General features: G+C 47.9%; 2 protein-coding genes across 14 annotated transcripts in view; one reads left to right on the forward strand and one right to left on the reverse strand.

Moving 5' to 3' along the window:
* Nucleotides 1–24,906, reverse strand: part of DENND2B (DENN domain containing 2B) — a 307,166-nt gene that overhangs the window by 265,169 nt on the left and 17,091 nt on the right. The window lies entirely within an intron of this gene.
* The window catches only part of AKIP1 (A-kinase interacting protein 1), a 63,465-nt gene that overhangs the window by 13,744 nt on the left and 24,815 nt on the right, over nt 1–24,906 (forward strand). The gene's annotated exons all lie outside the window — the stretch shown is intronic.

Here is a 24,906-nt window from a genome sequence, read left to right on the forward strand (position 1 = left end):
AACTATCAGATGTGAATGGCACACACAGAATGGGTTGAAGGCATATTTCATACTGATCTATGTTCTCAGTTCCTTCAGTGTGGCAGTGCCCCAGCCATCCCAATGGCAGAGCCACCTCTGAGAGCAACACAGTTTATACACTGCCAGTGCATTCCACCTTCCACACTCTCAGAAAATCAAGTGCTTTGTCACCTTTTATAATGAAACAATATGCTCTAAATATTTCCTGGATAAAAGATTTTTAAAAATCCTAAGGCACAGGAGGAAACAGGGTGGTAGATACATGGGGAGAACATACAGAAGCCAAGAAGAGAGAAAAGACGGTTACTCACCGTTGTAACTGTTGTTCTTCGAGATGTGTTGCTCATATCCATTCCATTAGGTGTGTGCGCGCCGCGTGCACGATCGTCGGAAGATTTTACCCTAGCAACACCGGCGGGTCGGCTGTGGAGCCCCCTAGAGTGGCGCCTTCATGGCGCTGAATATATACCCCAGCCGACCCGGCGCCCCCTCAGTTCCTTCTTGCCGGCTACTCCGACAGTGGGGACGGAGGGCGGGTTTGGAATGGATATGAGCAACACATCTCGAAGAACAACAGTTACAACGGTGAGTAACCGTCTTTTCTTCTTCGAGTGCTTGCTCATATCCATTCCATTAGGTGACTCCCAAGCCCAACTTAGGTGGTGGGGTCGGAGTGAGACATTGCTGTGTGCAAAACTGCTGATCCGAAGGCAGCATCGTCCCTGGACTGCTGCACTAGTGCATAGTGTTCTGTAAACGTGTGGACTGACGACCAAACCGCAGCTCTACAAATGTCCTGGATCGGAACTTGCGCCAGGAAAGCCGTCGAGGAAGCTTGGGCCCTCGTGGAGTGAGCGGTGAGGTGTGGTACTGAGACACCTGCCAGGTCGTAGCAAGTCCGGATGCAAGACGTAATCCAGGAGGATAGGCGTTGTGAGGAGACCGGTGATCCTTTCATTCGGTCGGCCACTGCAACGAAGAGTTGCGTCGTCTTTCTAAAGTGCTTTGTGCGGTCAATATAGAAGGCCAGGGCCCTTCGCACGTCCAGAGAATGCAAACGTTGATCCTGGCGAGTAGCATGTGGTTTAGGATGAAAGACCGGGAGAAATATATCCTGGTTGATATGAAAAGGAGAAACCACCTTAGGGAGAAAGGCAGGATGTGGACGAAGCTGCACTTTATCCTTGTGGAAAACTGTGTAAGGGGGCTCGGATGTAAGCGCCCTGAGTTCAGAAACGCGCCTTGCTGAGGTGATGGCTACGAGGAAGGCTGTCTTCCAGGACAGGTACAGAAGTGAACAGGTGGCCAGTGGCTCGAATGGAGGACCTGTGAGCTTGGAGAGAACCAGGTTGAGGTCCCACGTCGGAACGGGCTGACGTTGTTGTGGGTACGTCCGGTCTAAGCCCTTGAGGAATCTAACGACCATCGGGTTAGAGAATACCGAGGACGCGAGTTCCCCTGGATGGAAGGCCGATATAGCGGCCAGGTGAACTTTAATTGAAGATATCGCCAACCCTTGCTGTTTTAGGGATAGGAGATATTCCAAAATGAGAGGGATAGGTGCGTGCAACGGGGACGTGGCTCGCTGTTCGCACCAACAGGAGAACCGCTTCCACTTGGCCAAGTATGTGGTCCGTGTTGAGGGCTTCCTACTGCTCAGCAGAATCTGTTGGACAGAGTGAGAACACTGTTGCTCTGCCTGGGTGAGCCATGGAGCAGCCACGCCGTGAGGTGGAGTGATTGCAGGTCGGGGTGACGCAGCCGGCCGTGGTTCTGCGTGATGAGATCCGGATACAACGGAAGCGGGATCGGTGTCCGAACCGAGAGTTCCAACAGCGTGGTGTACCAATGTTGTCTCGGCCACGCTGGAGCGATCAGAATTACCTGTGCCTGGTCTCTGCGCAATTTGAGCAGTACCTTGTGGACCAGAGGAAACGGAGGGAAGGCATAAAACAGGTGGTCTTTCCAGGGAAGGAGAAACGCATCCGAGAGGGAGCCCGGAGCTCGACCTTGCAGGGAGCAGAACACGTGGCACTTCCTGTTGTCTCGAGATGCAAACAGGTCTATGTGGGGAAACCCCCACTTCTGGAAGACGGAATGTATAATGTCCGGACGGATAGACCACTCGTGCGTTTGAAAGGACCTGCTGAGCCGGTCCGCCAGAGTATTCTGGACTCCAGGGAGGAACGATGCCGTGAGATGGATTGAGTGGGCGATGCAGAAGTCCCACAGGCGAATGGCCTCTTGGCATAGAATTGACGAACGTGCTCCTCCCTGCTTGTTGATGTAAAACATGGCCGTGGTGTTGTCGGTGAGAACTAACACACAGCGGCCACGTAGGAGATTGAGAAATGCCTGGCACGCCAGGCGCACCGCCATCAGTTCCCGAACATTGATGTGCAGGGCTAGCTGAGGTGCAGTCCACAGGCCCTGGGTATGGTGCTCGTTGAGATGGGCGCCCCAACCCAGAGATGAAGCGTCTGTGACCAGGTGCAGAGAGGGTTGTGGGGCGTGAAACGGCATCCCCTCGCAAACCACACTGTGATCTAGCCACCAGGTGAGGGAGGTCAGGACCGAGTTCGGGACCGTGACCACCATGTTCAGGCTGTCCCGATGTGGGCGGTATATTGATGACACCCAGGTCTGGAGTGGGCGAAGCCGAAGTCTGGCATGCCTGGTTACGTACGTGCAGGAAGCCATGTGACCCAGCAGGGTAAGGCACGACCTCACCGTGGTAGTTGGGAAGGCCTTGAGCCCTTGAATGAGGCTCGTGATGGTGCAAAAGCGATTGTCTGGCAGGATGGCTTGTGCGCGTCTGGAGTCTAGAACCGCACCGATGAATTCTATTCTCTGGGTAGGTTCTAGAGTGGATTTGTCCTTGTTGAGTAGGATACCCAACTTGTTGAATGTGCGCACTATTATGTGGACGTGATCGCGAACTTGTTCCTTGGTGCGACCGCGTACCAGCCAGTCGTCTAGGTACGGGAACACCTGTATCCCTTGCCGACGAAGGTACGCTGCCACGACAGCCATACATTTCGTGAAGACCCGTGGGGCCGAAGATAGTCCGAAGGGAAGGACTGCAAATTGGTAGTGCACCCTGTTTACCACGAATCGGAGGAAGCGTCTGTGAGGCGGGAAAATAGCAATGTGAAAGTATGCGTCTTTCATGTCGAGGGCGGCAAACCAGTCTCCAGGATCGAGGGAAGGGATAATGGCCCCCAGAGAGACCATGCGGAACTTCAACTTTACTACGAATTTGTTGAGTCCGCGCAAGTCCAAGATGGGTCGCAGACCTCCTTTGGACTTGGGGATGAGGAAATAACGGGAGTAGAATCCCCTGCCCCTTAATTCCACTGGAACCTCCTCTATGGCCCCCATAGCGAGGAGCGTAGAAACTTCCTGTATAAGAAGTTGCTCGTGAGAAGGGTCCCTGAAGAGGGACGGGGAAGGGGGGGAGGAGGGGGGGATAGAAGAAAACTGGATAGCGTATCCCCTCTCCACCGTGCGGAGGACCCAACGGTCCGAAGTTATAAGGGACCAAGCACGGTGGAAGTGGGAGAGGCGATCCCGAAAGGAGGGGGCTGGATCCTGGGGGATGACTGGGGCGCCGTCCTCGACCGCACCTTCAAAAGTTCTGCCTGGGGCCTGAAGGTGGTCGAGGTGGCCCCTGGTTCTGGCCGGTTTGAGGGCCGGTCCACCTTCTTCTACCACCTCGCCCTCGCCTCCGGGCCGAGTCTTGTCTCTGACGAGGCGGGGGGGGGTAGAAGCGCTGAGGTTGCGGCCTAAATGGCCTGCGCTGGGGGCCCACAACATGCATCCCCAGGGAGCGCATGATTGTTCTCGAGTCCTTGAGGCTCTGCAGGCGGGAGTCCGTCTTATCCGAGAACAATCCATGCCCCTCAAAAGGCAGATCTTGTAGGGTTTGCTGCAGCTCCGGAGGCAAACCCGAAACCTGAAGCCAGGAGATCCTGCGCATAGCGATGCCCGAAGCCAGGGTCCTCGCCGCTGAGTCTGCAATGTCCAAGGAGGCCTGCAAGGAGGTCCGAGCCACCTTCTTGCCCTCCTCTACCATGGCTCCAAACTCTTCCCTGGACTCTTGGGGAATCAACTCCTTAAACTTCCCCATAGAGTTCCAGGAGTTGAAATTGTAGCGGCTCAGTAACGCCTGTTGGTTCGCCGCTCTCAGTTGTAGCCCTCCGGCTGAGTAGACCTTACGGCCAAACAGGTCGAGCCGCTTAGCCTCTTTTGATTTAGGCGCTGCAGCCTGCTGGCCGTGGCGCTCTCGTGCATTGACTGATTCCACCACCAGTGAGCACGGTTGGGGGTGGGTGTACAAGTACCCATAGTCCTTAGAGGGGACAAAGTATTTTCTTTCCACCCCTCTCGCTGTGGGTGGAATGGAGGCAGGAGTTTGCCATATCGTATCCGCATTCGATTGGATCGTGCGGATCAGAGGTAACGCCACCCTCGATGGGACATCTGCTCCAAGGATGTTCACGATCGGGTCGTGCACCTCCACTATCTCCTCCGCCTGCAGGTCCATATTACGGGCCATCCTACGCAGGAGATCCTGGTGAGCCCGAAGATCTATCGGAGGGGGACCCGTACATGAAGTGCCCGCCACTGCCTCGTCCGGAGAGGAGGAAGAGGATGCCTCCGGTGGTACCGGATCCAAGGGGGGGTCCTGATCCCTTTGCTCTTGGGCCGGGGCATCACCTGCACTTGGGTCCCTGGTGTCGGGTGGCGTGGACACCGAAGCCTCCATGCCTCCTGGCGGAGGCCGAGAGATGGTGGATTCTGGGGCCCTTCTAACCGAGTGACCCGAGCGAGAGGTCGATGGTATTGGAGCCCCTTGTTCTTGGTGGTATGCCCACGGGGTCCAAAACGACCAGTGAGATGGTCCATGAGATTGGTCCTCTGCCATCTCCTGCCAGTGGTCGAAATTTTGTTCATCGGCGCGCCCTTGAGGGGGGTATGCCGATCTCGACAAGTCCTCCGAGGAGCGGGACACCGATCTAGACGGCCATGGCGGTGCCGAGAGAGATGAAACCATCCCGGTGGGCTGCGGTGCCGCACGGTGCCGGTCCGGAGATGATCTATCTCTGCGCGGTGCCGGCGATCGGTGCCGGGACCGCGACCGGTGCCGATGACCTCGTCGGTGCCGGGAGTCAGATCTGGACCTCGACGAGGACCTGGAGTATGCCCGGTGCCGGGAGCGACCCCTCGACGTCGAGCGCCGACCGTAGCGGTGCCGAGAACTACGTCTCGACGTTGATCGGTGCCGACGATCATAGCGGTGCCGAGACGTAGAACGGTGCCGCGAAGTAGATCTTGGCCGCGAGTACGACCGGTGCCGAGACGATATTCGGCGCCGGGACTGCGAGCGGCGTGGGGACCTGCTTCGGGACCTGGACCGGTGCCGAGGTTCCAGCCCTTGTGATGGTGGGCGCATCAAAGCAGGTTTCCCCCTCGACTGGACCGGGCGAGTCAACGGTGCAGTCGGTGCCGGTGGCTGAGGCGGTGCCGGCTCCGTGAGAGCTATTAAGTCTCTCGCCGCCGCGAAGGTCTCTGGAGTCGACAGGAGGCACTGTATCACCGCCGGCCTGGGGGGAGACGCTATTTGCACCGGACTCAACGGCCTCGGCGCCGGAGTCGACGGTGCCGGAGGCAACTGTTTCCGTTGCTCCACCGGTGGACGCGGCTCTACCCCCGACACTGGGGGAGCTGGCGTCTTCGGCACTGATGTCCCCGTCTTATGGGCTTTTTTATGCCCTGGGGATAAGGACCGGCGCCGAGGCACTTGCTGTGTCTGCGGTGCCGACGAGGTCCGGTGCCGGGGAGGCTTGTCTGACGCCACTCGCGTGGTCGTCGCAGCCGGTGCCGCCGGGGCACTGCGCACCGAGGTGCTAGGTGCCGGGGCCTTGCTCGTGGAAGGAGCGTCCGGGCTAAGAGCCGCCTCCATCAGAAGTTGCCTGAGCCGAAAGTCCCGCTCCTTCTTCGTTCTCGGACGAAAGGCCTTACAGATTTTACACTTGTCTGTCTGGTGTGACTCTCCCAGGCACTTCAGACAAGATTCGTGCGGGTCGCTCGTGGGCATAGGTTTAGCGCAGGAGGCGCACAGCTTGAAGCCGGGAGCGTTGGGCATGAGCCCGGCCCCGCGGCCGGGGGAGAAAAGGGGGGAGACGACCCCCTTAACCCCCTGGACTATTTAGAACAACTTTAAAACTACTTAACTAACTTACAACAAACTCTAAGACTATAACTATAACTACAACTATGATACAACAAGAAAGCTAGGGAAAGTGGAGAACAGCTAAGCAGCGCTCCACAGTTCCAACGACCGTCAGGGGCGGTAAGAAGGAACTGAGGGGGCGCCGGGTCGGCTGGGGTATATATTCAGCGCCATGAAGGCGCCACTCTAGGGGGCTCCACAGCCGACCCGCCGGTGTTGCTAGGGTAAAATCTTCCGACGATCGTGCACGCGGCGCGCACACACCTAATGGAATGGATATGAGCAAGCACTCGAAGAAGAAAGAAAGGTTACCAAAAAGAGTGGATAGGGAGGACAAAATATTTTTCAGCAGAGTGTGAGGCCTACGGAAAGAAAAGGAAGTTTGCTAAGAGAAAATGTGAGAATAGGGCTAAGATTTCACAGAGCAAGGAGGAGGTCAGTCAGGGCAGTTTCTATTCACAAATACATGTAGCAGGACAAGAAAATAGAAACAGACATTAAGGACCCAGTACTGCTCCCATTGAAACCAATGGGCATTTTGCCATCTACTTCAATGGGAAAAGCAGCAGGCCCCAGGGAGGGACTCATACCTAAAACATGACTTGGAAGCAGAACCAAATGAGGTATAAAAGCAGAGACTATTCGGCAAAGATCAGTGAAAACAGAAAGGGAGCAGAAGCCCTGTGTGTGAAGCAAGGCTAGGAATGTGGCCCAATCTTGACACTTTGGGAGCAGCAGCTGTACTTAACTCAGTCAAGCCACTCTTCTTTTCTCTCAGCCATTCTACAGTATTTGATTATGTTCACTAATCCATCAACAGCCTACCCCTATTCCAGGTGATTTCCCAGATTTCTATAGCATTAATTCCCCGTTACTTCCTCAGAAGCTTTTGCCCAATTTGTTGGACGCAAGTCAAGATTTCAGCTTTTGGATCTTGGTGCCTATTCTTTACAAAATATTAACTTTCCAGGGGTTCCCATGATGCTGCCTGGACAAGGTTTCTGGTCTGTGCCAGAAGCATAGCCTCTTAAAGGTCAACTCTGTCAGGGCTCAGTTATGCTGCCAGGGCCACAAAAGAGGTGCTCCCCCTCAGTGAAAACATGCCTGTGGCTTTACCTGTACTGCCAAGTTACGCTGATTGTTCCCCCCCTTACTAGACTTGCATCCACACACAAAAATACTTCAGTTGATTTTGAGGGAAGGGGAATTGGAAAAAACCAATGCAGACTTACCCCTGAAATCTGTACGGGGAAAAGACCATCAGAATCGACTGTGTGACAGCTTGGATTCAATACACTAGCACAATCAGGTGTTGTCTTTGACAGCTCCCTCAGCTCATGAACCTCCTCAGTTTCACAGCTCAGATCATACCCCCTTTCAGTTCCTCACACTGTATCCCCCTGCACACACACACCCCATGCTCTCCCACCTTCTTCTGCATCCCCAGAGATGACATTCCACATCGTAACTGGTGTAGGGCAGCCCTGCTATGGGCACATACACAAACCCTAAACAGGCTGAAGGTAGCTGGGGTGGACATCCTCAATTGTTGGCCCTTTCGTCAGTACAATACAGCTGACTGAAGAACTATTGTTTGAGGATTCTGGCGCAGACAGGCTCTTAGGTAAATACAATGCCTCCAGGAACATAGGGAGCATGGCAGCCGAACCACCCTCTTGGAGCAGACCTAGCATGTGTCCCTGATGGTCCACTAGCCACCCACTCCTTGCCCCTTCTGGGCAGCAGTAGTAGCTGGGAACAGTTCTTGCATTCAGGTAAGCATAAGGACTGTGATTGCACGTGGCCCTTAGATACATGTGAAAGGATGAGAGGCTCCTTGTGCCCTTTTCTGTATGCCCTCTTCCCCTTTCACAGACATGCAGGGCCAGGAACACCTGGGCTCTCTGCTGTTCACATGACAGTTGAAACTACCTACTTTAAAACACACAGTTGTTGCTGACATGGTTCTAGCACATGGTCTTCTAATCAGTGAGTGCTGTGAATACAATGCTAGAGAGACTAAACCCTCTCTAGTCATTAGTCTGTATTCTTTGGATATGAGGAAATTAAGAGGGGACAGTACTGAACTATGCAAAACGGAAGGAAACCAAACAGGTATTGGAATTAGTGTCACATTTATAGTGTGGGGGTATGAACAGGGCCGGCTCAAGGCACCAGCAAAGGAAGCAGGTGCCCGGGGCGGCCAATGGAAAGGGGCGGCAGTTCGTCTGTTGCCGGAGCGGCACGTCCGGGGCAGCGGCACTTCAGCGGCAGCTTAATTGGCCCGCTTGAGTCTTCAGCGGCAATTCGGCGGCGGATCCTTCACTCCCTGGCTTCCTCTTCAGCGGCACTTCGGTGGCAGCTCAGTTGGGTTTTTCTTTTTTTTCCCCGCTGCTTGGGGCAGCAAAAAAGCTGGAGCTGGCCCTGGGTATGAACGTAACCTGTCTCCTATGTGCGTCTGCAGAGCCAGCATTATGCTGTCTTCCTTAAAGACCACACATGCTGTGATGCTTACTAAGCACTGGAGAATGACTAGGCAGCTGATGTGCTGTGACCACTGCTTAGTACATGACTCAAACTGTCTCAGTGGGTATGTCTACACTGCAATCCAAGGCATGACTTTGCTAGGGTAGATGTACCCATGCTAGCTCTACCTGCATTAGCATGGCTAAAAATAGCCATGTAGATGCAGCGGTGCAGGCTTCAGATACACAAGTAGATACTCCGAGTTCCCAATATATTTGGCCTGCCAACACTGAAGCCCTCACTGCCGCATCTGCACTGCTATTTTAGCCTAGGGTTACCATATTTAGTGCCTCCGAAAGGAGGACACTAAAGGGGCCCCAGCCCCGCCCCCAGCCCCGCCCCAACTCCGGCCCCTCCCCAAAGTCTCCGCCCCCTCCCCTGCTTCCCACGAACATTTGAGTCGCGGGAAGCCTGAAGCAGGTAAGGGGGGGTGTGGGGGAGGAGGCGCGGCCCACCTCCGGCCCCCGGCACCACAGGTCCCCAGCCCGGCCCCGGCCCGGCCCCCGAGCCCCCGAGCCCCCGGCACCCGGCACCCGAGCCCCCGGCCCGACACCCGGCACCCAGCCCCCGAGCCCCCGGCCCGGCACCCGGCACCCGGGCCCCCGGCACCGCCGTCCGAGCCCCCGGCCCGGCACCCGGTCCCCGAGCCCCCGGCCCCGCCCGGCACCCGAGCCCCCCAAGCCCCCGGCCCGGCACCCGGCACCCGAGCCCCCGGCCCGGCACCCGGCACCCGAGCCCCCGGCACCGCCGGCCGAGCCCCCGAGCCCCCGGCCCGGCCAGGCCCCGCTCCGCCGGCCCGGCACCGCATGTCCGATTTTCCCGGACATGTCCGGCTTTTTGGGATTTCCCCCCGGACGGGGATTTGGAGCCCAAAAAGCCGGACATGTCCGGGAAAATCCGGACGTATGGTAACCCTATTTTAGCCATGCTACCTGCACTATCACACGTCAGATTGCAGCGTACGCAGACTGAGTGTTACCTTGGGCTTCCCCAGTCTGCTTGTTGAATCCATCTGGTTCTTCTCATCTCATACTTAGTTTGTAAACTCTTTGGGGCAATGACCATTTTCCTATGTACATACAGTGCCTAGCACAATGGGACCTCTAGACCAGTGATTTTCAACCTTTTTTTGTTTGGGGACCCCTGAAAAATTTCAAGTGGAGGTCGGACCCCTTTAGAAATCTTAGACATAGTCTGCAGATCGGATCTGCAGACCACAGGTTGAAACCACTGCTGTAGGCACCCTTACAATACAAATAATTAAGAGTAATAAAATAAGGAGCAGCTATGGGTCAGTTGGTAAAGAAATCTAGAGAGACTGCTTTGTAAATGGAGTTGTAAGCAAACAAGAATATAACAATATGGAGTAAACTTCTAAAGGTTGGTATAGATATAAACTACCACAGGCATGCCGCCGAAGGCAGCCTGCCTGCCATGCTTGGGGTGGCAAAAAAGCTAGAGCCACCCCTGTTCCTCACCCTGTCCTTGCTGTGCCAGGCCCTCAAGCCTTCCCTAGCACACACACCGGTAAGGCCACACCCAGCTGCTGACACAGACGGAAATCAGCTCTGCGTGGGAGGATTTACCCAGCACTCATGTACACACTTCCTTTGGGGTATAAACCCAAAATACTATTGTCTTGCACTGTATAGAGACATCTGTACAGCCAAGCTCATAAAAATCAGCCCCTCACTCAATGTGGAGGGAGATATGCACAGCTTTTTGCGCGCGCCTCCCCCCCAATATGAATGGTACCAACCAATGGTTTATAGAAAAAGAAGTTTATTAACTACAAAAGAAAGATTTTAAGTGATTATAAGGGATAGCAAACAGATCAAAGCAGATTAATGAGCAAATAAAACCACACACACAAACTAGGCTTAATATATTAAAGAAATTGGCTACAAATAGTAATTTCTCACCCTAAATGTTGTTTTATGCAGGTTGCAGAGTTTCTTGAAGGTAAACTGCACTGCTTGCAGCTTAAATCTCCAAGTATACCCTTCACAGGCTGTCCTTTCTTCCCAGATCAGTTTTAGGCGTTTCCAGCAGTCATCCTGGCCAGTGATTCTTTGAAGAACTGGCGACCGTGATTAACTCACTCTTCAGCCTTAAACAGAATTTACATATGGCGGGAATCTTTTGTTTCCCAGTCTGACCCCACATTCCCTCTTAATGGAAAAACACTGAAAGCCCAAGATGGGGGTCTAGTACCAGGTGATACGATCACCTGATCCTGTAGTGTCAAAGCAGCAACACAGGAAGTGTCTCAGGAAGGCAGGAGATTAGTATCTTCAAAGTCTTATTGTTCTTCCTAACGGCCCATTCAGGCTGATTGCCTACTGTCTGGTGGGCGTTTCCCAGATGCAAACACTTTGTAATTGATTGAAGTTAGGAATATAAACTCTCTAAAACAGCAATGACACATGCATAGAAATAGGATAAACATATTCAGTAAATCATAACCTTTCCAATGATATCTCACAAGACCCATCTTGCTGTGACAGATTGGATCACAGAAACCCCCTTGGGGCTGCCAACTGATGTGCCAAGACTACTTCTGCCCCTGCTTTCCCTGCCAGCTTGGGACTCCAGCACCCTGTCTTGGAGCAGACTGACATATCTGGCTCAACAACACAGACCCAGGGTCTGAACCACGTGCCCCAAAGCTGCAGACTTACCTGAAAGCAACTTAAGAAGTGTTCCTGTCTTTAACACTCAGATGCCCAACTCCCAATGGGGTCCAAACCCCAAATAAATCCATTTTACCCTGTATAAGATTGTTCTCAAATTGTTCACCCTCTATAACACTGATAGAGAGATATGCACAGCTGTTTGCCACCCCACCCGCCCCAGGGATTAATACATACTCTGGGTTAATAAGTAAAAAGTGATTTTATTAAATACAGAAAGTAGGATTTAAGTAGTTCCAAGCAGTATCAGATAGAACAAAGTGAATTACCAAGCAAAATAAAATAACCCCCCCGCAAGCCTATGCCTAATACAGTAATAAAACTGAATACAGATGAAATCTCACTCTCAGAGATGTTTCAATAAGTTTCTTTCACAGACTGGATGCCTTCCTAGTCTGGGCACAATCCTTTCCCCTGGTACAGCCCTTGTTCCAGCTCAGGTGGTAGCTAGGGGATTTCTCATGACTGCCTCCCTCTTTGTTCTGTTCCACCCACTTATATATCTTTGGCACAAGATGGGAATCTTTTGTCTCTCTGGGTCCCTTACATGATCACATGTCACTGTAAGACTTCATTACCCACTTGCCAGCACACACATATACAGGAAGACTTACAAGTAAAACAGAGCCATCTACAGTCAATTGTCCTGGCTAATGGGAGCCATCAAGATTCCAAACCACCATTACTGGCCCACACTTTGCATAATTACAATAGGACCTCAGAGTTATATTTCATATTTCTAGTTTCAGATACAAGAGTGATACATTTATACAAATAGGATGACCACACTCAGTAGATTATAAGCTTTGTAATGATACCTTACAAGAGACCTTTTGCATGAAGCATATTCCAGTTACATTATATTTACACTCATTAGCATATTTTCATGAAATCATGTAGAGTGCAATGTCACACTTGCATCAAATATAACTTAGTTATGCCATATTCATATCATAAGCATATTTCTATGAAGAATATGGGTGTGATGTGACAATGTGTACTTGGGGAGAAAAGTATTGTGGGACTCCAAAGCTGCCCTGGCTAGTTGAAATGAGGAAGATAGATCTAGATGGACAGCCATGTTTGCTTCCAAGCAGAAATCCCCTTCAAAAAATTCCCAACAAAAAATAGGAGCACATTTCTCTCTCTTACTCATGCATACTTTGCAAACCTCCAGAGACTACTCCGTAAACAGGAATGATAAAACAAAATGTCAAGTCAATAAATGGGGCACTGAATCTCTGTTGTTTGTTAGAGGAAGGCCCTGTTTGAATTGAAGGGAATAATATGTTTTCACTTCATAAACAGCAGAGACTTACAGAGGAAACGTCATCTTTCAGAATCATCTAAGGAAAGATAACAGAATAGGGCAGCACAAAATTACTTGGCTAGCCCACTATTTTCAGAAACTGCAAAATGAAATCCATGCAGCTGTAGGTATATTAGAGTATTTTCTTGACATCCATTCTCTAATGTCATAACAAATACAGTGATTTAGTTTTTCTGTGGATTGCCAGAGAGAAATAGCCATTTAAAAAAAAAAAGCCAAAGTCTAGTGGTACTATATTCCCATAGTATATACCCACTCCCCCAAACTCCTCCCGAAATACCACAATAGCTGGGTGATTCTGCACAATGATCAGCAATGAAAAGCTAACAATGCTGCCACTGAAACTGTTAGCGTTATACTACAGCCTAGGGTTACCATACCTCTGGTTTTTCCCGGACATGTCCGGCTTTTCGGCAATCAAACCCCCGTCCGGGGGGAATTGCCAAAAAGCCGAACATGTCCGGGAAAATGCCGGCCGGGCACTTCCCCTCCTGCGGCTGCTCTGCTCCTCCCCTGACTCTTCACAGACTGTCAGTCCAAAATACCCTAAATCTGATAACTTTCTGGACATGCTTCAAAAGGCTTTAGTTTGACAGGATTTGGGAGGAGCTAGTGAGAGTGGAAAGGAGCTTCTCTGTTTGATTCACTAGCTAAGTTAATTGGTGAATTTTTATGATTGTTTAATGCTGCTGGCAGGCTGAGTTGGTTATCCACAGATGACGTTTGAATGCTTCTGGGCAATCATTATTTCATTCCGGTAAGACTAATAATTGTCAGGGTGCCTGGGACTTCATTAATTACTGTTTAAATCTAAAAGGATTACAAATATTCAGAATAAAAACACAGCTAGGGCTTTAATCACGGTGAATGGCCAGTCCCTTTTTTACATCTCATTTGAACGACTGTCTCTCCAACAGCACGGTGCCCTTAGCTCTATGATGAGCTGCGAGCTTAGCCCTGACTCAGGCTATGTCTACACTGGCAACTAAACAACAAAACTTTTGTCTCTCAGAGGTGTTAAATTCCCCCCCTCTCCTGCCCCAAAAGAAAAGTTTTGCTTTGACAAGTGCCAGCATGAACCAGTGCGTTGTCGGCAGGAGACAACGCAAACGCCGCTCGTTGGGGGTAGACTTTTTTGTCGTCAGGAAAGCCAACAAACAGCAGCTACATGGCACAATTTTTAGAAGCACGGCTGTAGTGACACAGCCATGTTGCTAAAAGATGTGTAGTGTAGACATAGCCTCAGAATCACCAGCACCAATTCCTTCAGCACCTCCATGTGCCTTGGAGATCTCCTGTTCACATAGTGAACCCTCCCAATCCTGCTTAGCTCAAGATAGGTTTACAGGATCCTGCACAAAATAGCCCACAGCTTCTCACCACAACACACATCATCTGCTGTCCACTCTAGGTCAAGTCTTTGGCCTAGATATGGGCTGTCCTTACTCACAGCTGGATTCTCCACTGCAGTCATTTACATCAATGCATAATGGTAGCATTTCACACCCATTTTGAAGTGGTAGCATTTTACACCTCTTGGCACTCACTGCGGTAAATAACTGTACAAGACTCAGAGGAGTGGTGAACTGGGCCATCAGTACTTATAAAGGCTAAACTCTCATTGAAATCACATCCTACAGACTGTGGGATGTGGCTGTTTGTTAGGTAAGAGCACTGTACACGGTCGCTAGCCTGCATTACAAATTATGTCAGTATATCTCCGTCGCTCGGGGGGGGGGTGTGTGGAAAATCCACACCTCACAGCAACGTAGTTATACCAGCCTAATCCTTGATGTAGACAGTGCTACGTTGATGGGAGGGCTTCTTCTGTCGACCTAGCTACCACCTCTCGGAGATGTGCAATACTTACACCGACAGGAGAAACTCTTCTGTCGATGTACGTAGCATCGTCACTAAGTGCTACAGCGGTGCAGCTGCACTGGTGCAGTGCTGTAGGTGCAGACAAGCCCCCATCCAGCAGCACCTTTTTCTTTAGTGAAGCTACTCCCAACAAGGAACAACTTCCTAGGAAAATTTTATTATGCCTGAGGGAATTCTGCATCACTGTGCATGTGTAGAATTCGTGTCTCCCACAGAAAAATGACTTCTGATGGGGAAGCAAAGGGAAGCCGCAAGAGTGGCCAAGCGCCCCTTCCCAGCAGTGCAGACAGGTTGGTTTGAGCGCCTGGAGCAGCCCGTAGAGACATAAATCACCGCTGGAATGGGAGGGGAGGGTGGGCAGTTGTGCGTGGAGAGAGAGAGAGAGAGAGACTGACTGTCCCTCTCACACACTATTGCAGCAAGCTTGGCGTGGAGAGGCAGGGTTTGGGGATATTTCTGAGGAGGTAGGTATGGGGCAAGTTCTGTCCCCTCAGGCAGAGCAGAATGCAGCAGCCTGCCTGCTTAGTGAATTGTTCCCATTGTCTTTGTGAATTCCCCCAGAAGTATAAAAGAGGTGTGAAAGTTTTAAAGGCTCCTTTACGTTGCCAGAGTGATGTAAAGGACAGTATGACCTTACAAATGCTTATGGTGCTTTAGTGATTAAAACTGGTCTACATTTTTGGACTGAAAACATTTCCTATCAAAATGTGCTCCAGGAACTGTTTCTGGATATAGGTCAGTAGCCAATATAAATTGCGAGTTTGATTCCCCCGCCCTCACTTGCTCTTCAGTTGCCTATGAGGTAACACTGAGCATATGGCTGCATATATTTGTTGACTAATAACATAAAGGGTCAAACCTAGCTACATTACTATTAGGCAAGGGGGTTGGGGATTTCCTCCAATGCTCCCTACTCCCATTCTCCCATGTATTGTAGTTTAAATAAATTACCAAAATAATTGAAACCAGAGTGATTATATTGCATTATTTTGACAAATAATATATGCAGAATTTTAAAATATTGTGCACAGAACTTTTAATTTTGGGGCACAGAATTCCCTCAGGAGTATAAGGAGCAGAAACAGAGCATTAGCTTTTGTACAGCTGCACTCTCATGTGAGCAGTGTTGAGGGGACTTCCTTCTCACTTAGGGAAGGATAAACACCAGGATCTAAAGCCAGACTAAGGGAAAGTATTAACTGTGGAAAAAATCCTCACCCTTACATTTCATGTCACAGGTTGCTACCACACATCCTGCAGAAAGCTATCAATGGCTCAAGTTTCTCAATGGGAAAACCAGAAATACTGGGAAGACCTAGCTTTGTGTTTCCCAAGGCATTTAGCCTTGTTTTATTTGGCTGTTTCTCCAGCCCTTCTTAGAAACATATTGTCATTGTGTTTATATCCATTTCGGGACACTGGCATTTTGCTAGGATAATTTAAATATTTATATATCTCAAGATTAAAACTTAATTTTCCCTATTTAAACACCACCCATTACAAAATACAATAGAAAGTCACATTTTCTGCAATGCTTTTTTGACTCAGAGGATGGAGGGGTTTTTAGCACTATATAGTTGGCATTTGGCCTGGTCTGTATGGATCTGGTCAAAGCAGCCCTAAGACTGAGTCAGTGCTAGGGATAGGTCTTATAGACTGCTGCCTAGGATGCAGAGAATTTTCAGGGATGATTGTCAGGCCTCCTCCAACCCTAACAAGGAACAACAGCCAAGCCAGGAGCCAACATAGCTCCTGCCAATTCAAACTAGGACAGCTTTCAAGGGTTTCTGCCCCATTAAGAATATCCCCTCTTCACCAGAAGAGGTATCGGCTGTTTGAGAACTGCTGCACCAGCGTGGCTCCAGCCTAGCTATCTCCCACCGTAAGCTGGGCAGTGTCAAGGGAAGGTCTGCTTAGAGTGACTAAAAGTTCTGTGCTGGCCCTGAACAGCTGTTTAGTTGGTAGGATGAACTTTGCTGGCAATCCTCTGCCCCAGCCCCACTTTCCCCATCTCTCACTTACAGAGCAGATCTTTGGAGAAGATTGATGGAGAAGCTTCCAGAGGGTCAGGGAAGAGGTTGGGGTGGGACAATCCACACAGTGCTGCCTGCTTTCCTGCCTTTTCCATCCCAGCCCACATCTGCCAGGGTTTCAGTCCCTTCACCAGCAGAGTGGAGCGGGATGATCTGCCCTAGAGTGCTCAGTTACTTAGTAAAAAGACTTCTTAAAACAAAAAGCAAACAAACAAAACAGAGGATGGCTGTGGGGCTTGATACAGTTATCTTAGCTTGCTCTTCGTTCTCTTCTTTTTATCTCTGTTTTATCCAGGCTGATCAGCAAGTTGACCCTGAATAAGATGTGTTTCCACAGTGTGAAAACAGCTTGGTAAGGTTTTAGCTACTCTTACAACGTGGGAATGAAGTCATTGCAGCAAGTCGAGCACAACAGTAAAAGTACAAAAATAACAAAACAAATGACTCCTACAGAACCCGGGAAACAGTGAAGTGATCTGATGGGCCTTGAAGAGAACTTTACATCTAGAAACGCAAATGAGGCTGAAAGCGAAAACTTTCTAACTGATGTACAGTTTCTTACCAGGAGGTCACCATGCAGATTAATATCTTTAATAAAGCAGTGAAATAGATGTTCAGACAGGATCCATGAGGCCCTCTCACTCTATATGTGGGAAATTAAAATTTAGCCATGTAAAAAGTGGGCAGGTACAATTAACCGGTCTATGAGAAGTGTTCAGTGAGCAACGAAGAAAATCCTTAATTCTTGATGCACCACAAAATGATTATACTGGCACCTTTTCCACTGCTCTACACTAAGGGTACGTCTTCACTACCCGCCGGATTGGCGGGTAGTAATCAATCGGGGATCGATTTATTGCATCTAGACGAAATGCGATAAATCGATCCCCGAACGTGCTCCCCGTCCACTCCGGAACTCCACAGGGCGAGAGGCGGAAGCGGTGTCGACGGGGGAGCCACAGCCATCGATCCCGCGCCGTGAGACCGCGAGGTAAGTTGATCTAAGATTTGTCGACTTCAGCTATGCTATTCTCGTAGCTGAAGTTGTGTATCTTAGATTGATCCCCCCACCCCACCAGTGTAGACCAGTCCTAACAGGCCAGTCAGCATTCCCATCATAAAGGCCTGTTTCAGAGCTTTTAATGTGGGTGCAAAAATTGGTCCTAGGTGAATTATCAGGTACCTTGGGAAACAACTGTTTCAGCCACTTGGGGTAGGCCCTATTGGGTACTCATTGGAGGATCCCACATATCACATCACCACCATCCCTCCCTCAGGGCTCCACATCACAGAGACCTTCAGCTGAGAAGGGTGGCTGGCCTTCCTTTGGATATCAATGCCTCTCTTTGCTTGGCCCACACAGGTCACTGCAGAGCTCCCCACCTCAACTGCCCTCCTAGAGCTTGATGCTGAGCTCATTTAATACAATGGCAAAACTCCCATTCACTTAACTGGTGCGGTTTGAGGCCTCTAGTCCTTGCCAGTTTCAGAAAATGAGAGCAAACCCTGGAAGCATAGATCAGAATGAACCCACAATACTTATCAAAAATACTTAGCTCCTTCCACAGTGCTTTATTTGTAGATCTCAAAATGATTTTACAAAAGAGGCTAAGCACACTTGTCCCCATTTTACAGGAGTGAAACTGAGGCACGGGGAAGTTAAATGACTTGCCCAAAGCCTCACAGTGAGTCAATGGCAGAGCAGGGAATAGAACCCAGGAGATTCCCAGTCTGGTGACCTTCCCACTGCATTTCCTTTGTTAGTTTAACAAACATAGGGTAAGATTTCATTTTAACAAACACAGGGTAAGATTTCATTTTTTTAGAAATACAGAGCTTAACAAAAATAAGTTGTCTTTGTATCAAGGGGCAAAGATATTGAAAGAAGTTTAAATCATAGTATAAATACATCCTGAATTAAATTTAAGTCACTTCCCACAGTTTGTATCTTTTTAAGGACAATACAATAGATAATTTATCCTTACAGCCAAAGGAACCTTTATTCTAAAAGCAGAAGTTAACTGTTCTTTCTGGGTGAGCGTTCACACCACAGTAAAATCAGATGGATTAGAGAATGAAGACATTGAAACACACTTCTGTTTGAAATTTGGGTTTTGGGATAAATACTTTAAAAAGGAAGGAGCTTTTTAGGCTAAAGCTATTTGAAGCAATATGCAAGTTTCTGCTTCAGCAAAGATTTATATAGGGAAGTAAGTATTTTTACTGCAAAGTACAAGCAGAACAATAAATTACTGAACAAATAATTTAGTACAGTGCTACATGAAGAGATGGGGATTAGGTTAAAGATCCAAAAAAAGCAAAAGTCATGACTTAGTTAATACTCACTCTAATGAATCTTCTTCCTGAAAAGAGGAACCCGGATTACTTCTAGGAACTCTATGGGTGAGTCTCACTTTGATTTTAAAATCTCAGTTTATCTAGTCAGTTTAGACACCCAATTCCCAATGACTTTAATAGGAGCTGAGTATCCAAGTCTCCTAGGTAACTTTGAAAATCTCACTATTGGTTGCAGCATTCCAGATGTCTATGGATTGTATGATAAATCAGACACTGAGAGATGGTCTCCTAGGTAGATGGGACCTAACCAAGTTAGGGCTCCGTAGAGAGTTTGGATAATGATACTTCTCTGCACAGAGGTGTTGTGATGCTTTAATTAATTAATGTTTTATAAAGTGCTTTGATGTAAAACACTATAATTGGCAAAGTATTATTTCTATTTCATTTGCACTATCATTTACCCTACTCCCATCTAACCTATTTCAGAGACCCTAAATGTAAGGGTTATAAAATTCAAATGATATGTCCAGAAAAGAAAAGAACATATCCCTTTTAGACCTAGGTCCCGCCTGTTAGAGTAGGATTATCATGTCCAATGGGATCGGTAGGACCTACAGCTTCTCAGTGTTTGAGATTTACCCGTGGAAGTAAATCCCTTTGTTATTCTTAAAGGGCCTGATCCAGCGAACTCCCATTGACGTCAAAGGGCTTTGGATCAGTCTCAAACTGAGCATCTAAAGACTATTCAAGGGCATACTAGGCCTCCATAAAAGTCTCTATCTAGAAAGATATTCTCCTTTTACTCTTTTGCTAAATGGAAAAAGAGCTGCTGAGCCTAAAAACAATCTGAAAAGAAACTGTACATAATGAAGTTAGTTAAGTGTTGAGTCCTAGGCATCAGCTGGGTAGCCACCCTCTGTATTCTCTGATAATCACATGGTCCAAATCATGCTGACCTTGTGTGGTCTTTCCCCAGGTGCCCTCCAGCTTATAGGTTTATCTAGGTTGGGCCAGCAGCAGTGGTTGCCAACTTATTCCTCTACAGCGTACAGGAGAGAGAAACAGAGATGCTAGTCCAAGCCAAAGGCAGTAGATACTGGCTGCCCAGCCCTAGAATCCTGGCGTTTTGTTATTAGACACAGGCTGATTCCCCAAAATGTAATGCAGATTTTAATCTTACATATATGTTACTGCACTTTTTGCTCTGTGAGCAGGATACTTTTCCCAATAAGCTCCAGCCCAGGAACTCAGGTGCAGAGAGCTCTACGTAGGAGACACATACCTAAATACTTCCAACAAATAGCAAGGCAGCTTCAGTTCTCAGTTATCTCTCTCAGACTCTGCAGCAACTCAGAGTTACTCAAGATTTACATTAGTGTGATGGAAATCAGAATCTGCTCCAGCATCTCTGTGCACAGATTGCCCAGCCCATTTAGGGTGACCAGAGGTCCCGATTTTATAGGGACAGTCCTGATTTTTGGGTCTCTCTCTTATATAGGTTCCTATTACCCCCACCCCCGTCCCGATTTTTCACATTTGCTGTCTGGTCCCCCTAAGCCCATGCTATATGTGCATTATTATGTACACTGCTTAAAGGGATTAAAATTTCTGAAGTTTAACTGTTAACCAAAGAATTCATTTCATTTCCCCTTTAGTGAAAAAGTAAATTCTCAGGCGCTCTTATAGATTGCAATAATTAGAGACCAGACTAGAGGAGCAATGTTTCTATTGGCAGACTTATTACTGTGTACAATCATCCTGCAGTCTGTTTTCCCCTCTCCCTCTGCCCCCCCAACCACATACCCATGTCCTTTCTAGGGTGTATTCTCTCTTGGAGGCTGAGGGATGGACAAGCATTTCTCTCAATATTTCTCCCTTCACTCAGTGTTATTTCCCTCCCATCAAGATTCAGATGGCTCCAGAGCACAGCGTCTTCAGATTTCCTGGCTCTCTCATGGTTTCATTTGGGAGACGATGTCTTAATTCTACATTCACCAGCTTCTCCGCTAGCTCCCTCTGACTCTGCAAGTTGAGTATCTGTGAGGGAACCCATTGACAAGCAAAGCCAGGCTTCATGCTGAGTTCTGACTGACTCTCCTGTGACATTGGCTTCGATTTACAATCTAATACAGAGGTTCCCAAAGTGGGCGATACCGCCCCCTGGGGGGCGCTGGAACGATCCAGGGGGGCAGTAGTTGCCTTGGGTGCAATTGGGGGGCGTTGAATAAAAATAAGGGGGCGGTGGAAGCATAAAGAGAATATAAGAAAATTTTGAAAAAACGTTCGCACGTTTCATCTGTTGTGTAACAGAGTTAAAGTTATAGTGATTACTTTATTTTCCAAATAAATTCACAAATTATAACCGATCAGGTGTCAAGTCCGCCAACAGCTCTTAACAAGCAAGTGTTGGCAGGCAAGCATGTCGCGCATTGTCAGGAAGTCCAGCATGCATCGGCAGGAATATGTGCGTGTAATGACTGGTTTACAATACAATACTATAAATAGGCGACATGTATGAAATCTAATTTAGATTGTTTCTGACTTGCATAAAAAGCAGTTAATAATAGTGCAATAAGTATTTACAAATTTTTATTCATATTCGATACCTTCGATCTTTACGGATTACGGATCACATACAAAGCAAATTGTATTATTGTTGTTTCAATAAAACAGCAATTTACACGTGAGTATTTTTATACATTTTCTTACATATCTACCGTACATTTCTGTGTCTCTAGTGCTTACTAATAAAATCGTAGCAGGCTTGTGTCGGTACAGTACTATTTGAAGTGTACAGTCAATATATTTGTCATATTTTATTACAATATTAACAAAAGCGGGGGAATGAAATTGTAAAAAAACTGTTAACTATTAACATTTATTTATATCTATCGAATCATCTGTGTTAAGTGGTAAATAAGGCGTGTGTTAATAAGGAACAATTATTTAAATAAGGGCAAACTAAGTTAAAACTATTAACTGATTTTTAATTGCATATTGATTATTTTTTTAATTAATTATTTCTTGATAAATTTAGTTTGATATTTGACAATTCAATATCAAATACATATATCTAATGCTGAGCAAAGAACAAAACCCAGTTTATTAGTTTCATTAGTATTTTAGTTTGGTTGTCTTTTGTCGTCTTATGCAAAAACCACTGTATACCTGATGTCGTGGGCGATATTCTAATAACACATCTTTCTTTACTATATTGTAGGACGTAGGCAGAAATATAGATACATAAAAGAACGCAAATTTGTCACTGCATCTTTCTGTTTGTTCGCTTAAAGAAGGTAGATTTCCAGGGGGGCGCTGAGTAATTTTTTTTCTGAAAAGGGGGCGGTAGGCCAAATAAGTTTGGGAACCTCTGATCTAATATTTCTCCTGGCCTTCCAGTAAGCATGAAGCGCCAAACAGGATTCTGAACACTAGAAAAATGCCCATGTGGTTGTGACCTTACTTACTGCTCTCCCTCTCAAGTATCCTACAACCACTGAAAACCCACAGTAACCACCAGTTTTAAGCAACAGGTCATTCATGCTTTACAGTACACTAAGTGGGAGCAGAAGAACATGCCACCAGTGCTAATTTTCTCACTACAAATAATTTTCAAGGATTGCACTACGTTGCTGGCCTGTCCAAATACCTGGAACCAGAGCGTGTAAATCAAGGATTACTCAATTCAGTGTTCATAGGTGGATGGGGCAATTTCCCCGCTTCTGGTTCCATTTATCCACCTTTTGGATACTGTTGAACAAGGATACGTTTAAGTCAGATCCCTGGAACCCAGCGCCCACATGTGCAGCAGCTCCCGATCCAAAGGCAGCACAGCAGGAGGCAGTTTATTAAAGTTTATTAAAGCCGGCTGTCTGGGTATGGAGTGGTGAGAGGAAGATCAAGGACTGAAAGGAAGGAGGGAGGCAAGAGGCCACACAGAAAGGCTAAAAAGAAGAGCCTCTACAGAGAGCCCTAATGTTTTGTTGGACCTGGGGCTTGTTTAGCTTTAAACCACTCCTGTAGAATCACTCCTGCCTTTATCCCTGGCTCAAAGAGAAACTATGAAGAGCAACACTTTTGACTTTGGAATGCATCAGACCTCGCCCAATGGCAAAGCCACCTACACAGGCATTATCCTGGACTCTGACAATTCCTCAGTTTGTACACTGATGAACTACCCAGTAACAGCAACTGTGCCCTGAGCTGGACTGAGGAGGGACAAAGGAAATCCTTCAGGTATTGTGACCATGCCAGTTCCTGAGCAGCAGGACTTTCCAAACAAACCCTTCGCTTTACAGGAAGGCAGCAAAAATCTGCCAGTTGAGAACATCATGAGATGCCTGGTAGAAAGAGTGGAGGCAGGAAAATGGAGAGGAAAGTAATTTCTATAACCCACCTGATATATATCCAAGACCTTAGATGTCATATGAGTGACTCGTATTCTGAGAATATACTAAACCATCAATGCTAGTGGAAACAATTTGCTCTACTCTCAGAGCAGCAACAGATAAGTGTATGAAAAATACTGGAACATTGACTATTTTTCATTATCAGCCATAACTTTCTCCTTATGCCAGGCACAATCCTGAATTATTTATTTATTTTTTTAAAAGGGAAATTTTAAAAAATTCTTTACGTCCTCTCTCTCAGGAAAAACGTAGCAGCTCAAGAAACAACAATCTTGTTCTTCAACACAACATGGGACAGGATTACTGTGATACACTCCAGAGGGGGTTACCCTTAGAAAACCTGTTGGAAGCATCAAATGGTACATGATATGGCAGCCCAATCTCAAAGGCTTGGTCTACACTACCCCCCTAATTCGAACTAAGGTACGCAACTTCAGCTACGTGAATAACGTAGCTGAAGTCGAAGTACCTTAGTTTGAACTTACCTTGGTCCACACTCGGCAGGCAGGCTCCCCCGTCGACTCCGCGGTACTCCTCTCGCCGAGCTGGAGTACCGCAGTCGACGGCGAGCACTTCCGGGTTCGACTTATCGCGTCCAGACTAGACGCGATAAGTCGAACCCAGAAGTTCGATTTCCAGCCGTCGAACTAGCGGGTAAGTGTAGCCAAGGCCTTAGTGAGATTCGCAGGAGACAACATATGAGTGCTCCAGAGACTGCTCTGGTTTCATATATGTTTCTAAGAGCAATTCAGGGTATTGTTAGTGTTCTTAAACCCTCTGTGCTTTGGGACCTAGCTACCTGACCTAGATCTAGACCTTTTTTCCTCCCCATGGAGCACACAACACTTGAGTTCAGCCAATGCAGAGTTACGTTTAAATGGAAGGGTCTGGGGCTTCAGCATTTTCATCAGAGTTCCCTTGGCTCTAGAATTCATTTCTTTCATTGGTCCACCAAAGCCCTTGTTTGCTAACCCTCAGGCACAGCGTAAAGCCCATCTGTCTGTTCAGGGTGGTCTGGGGTTTGCGTCAGGAGAACAGTCTCTTTTGTTAGTTTTTATTGCATTCTATTTGGTCTGATTTGGACTTGTCCATTAGCCAGAGGCCAGAGCTGGGCAAACTGTGAAAAAATATTTGTGGAGTCATTTGTGAGAAAAATATTAGAAAGAGAAAATGAAATAATTAATGAATATTATTCACCCAATTCTTCTGGAGATAGGGTGATGGGCAAATCTGTAATATACTGAAAAAGAAATAAGCGTACAAACCTGGAGGTTCAAATGGTGCATTTGCAGGCAGCAGATGCCAGGGTAGTGGTTGTAAGGATTCTATTAGTTAAGTAAACAGTCACATAAAACTTGGGTAATTTGTGATTTTTTGACAACCGTTTTTATGTCTTTTTCCTAGAATTTCCTTTTTGCCCTACCAATGCCCCTTTTCAGTTGGATCTCACCTCCTTTCTGAATTGTGCATTTCTTACACA

This window comes from Chrysemys picta, chromosome 4 (genome assembly GCF_011386835.1).
Source record: "Chrysemys picta bellii isolate R12L10 chromosome 4, ASM1138683v2, whole genome shotgun sequence".
Lineage (NCBI taxonomy): Eukaryota > Metazoa > Chordata > Testudines > Emydidae > Chrysemys > Chrysemys picta.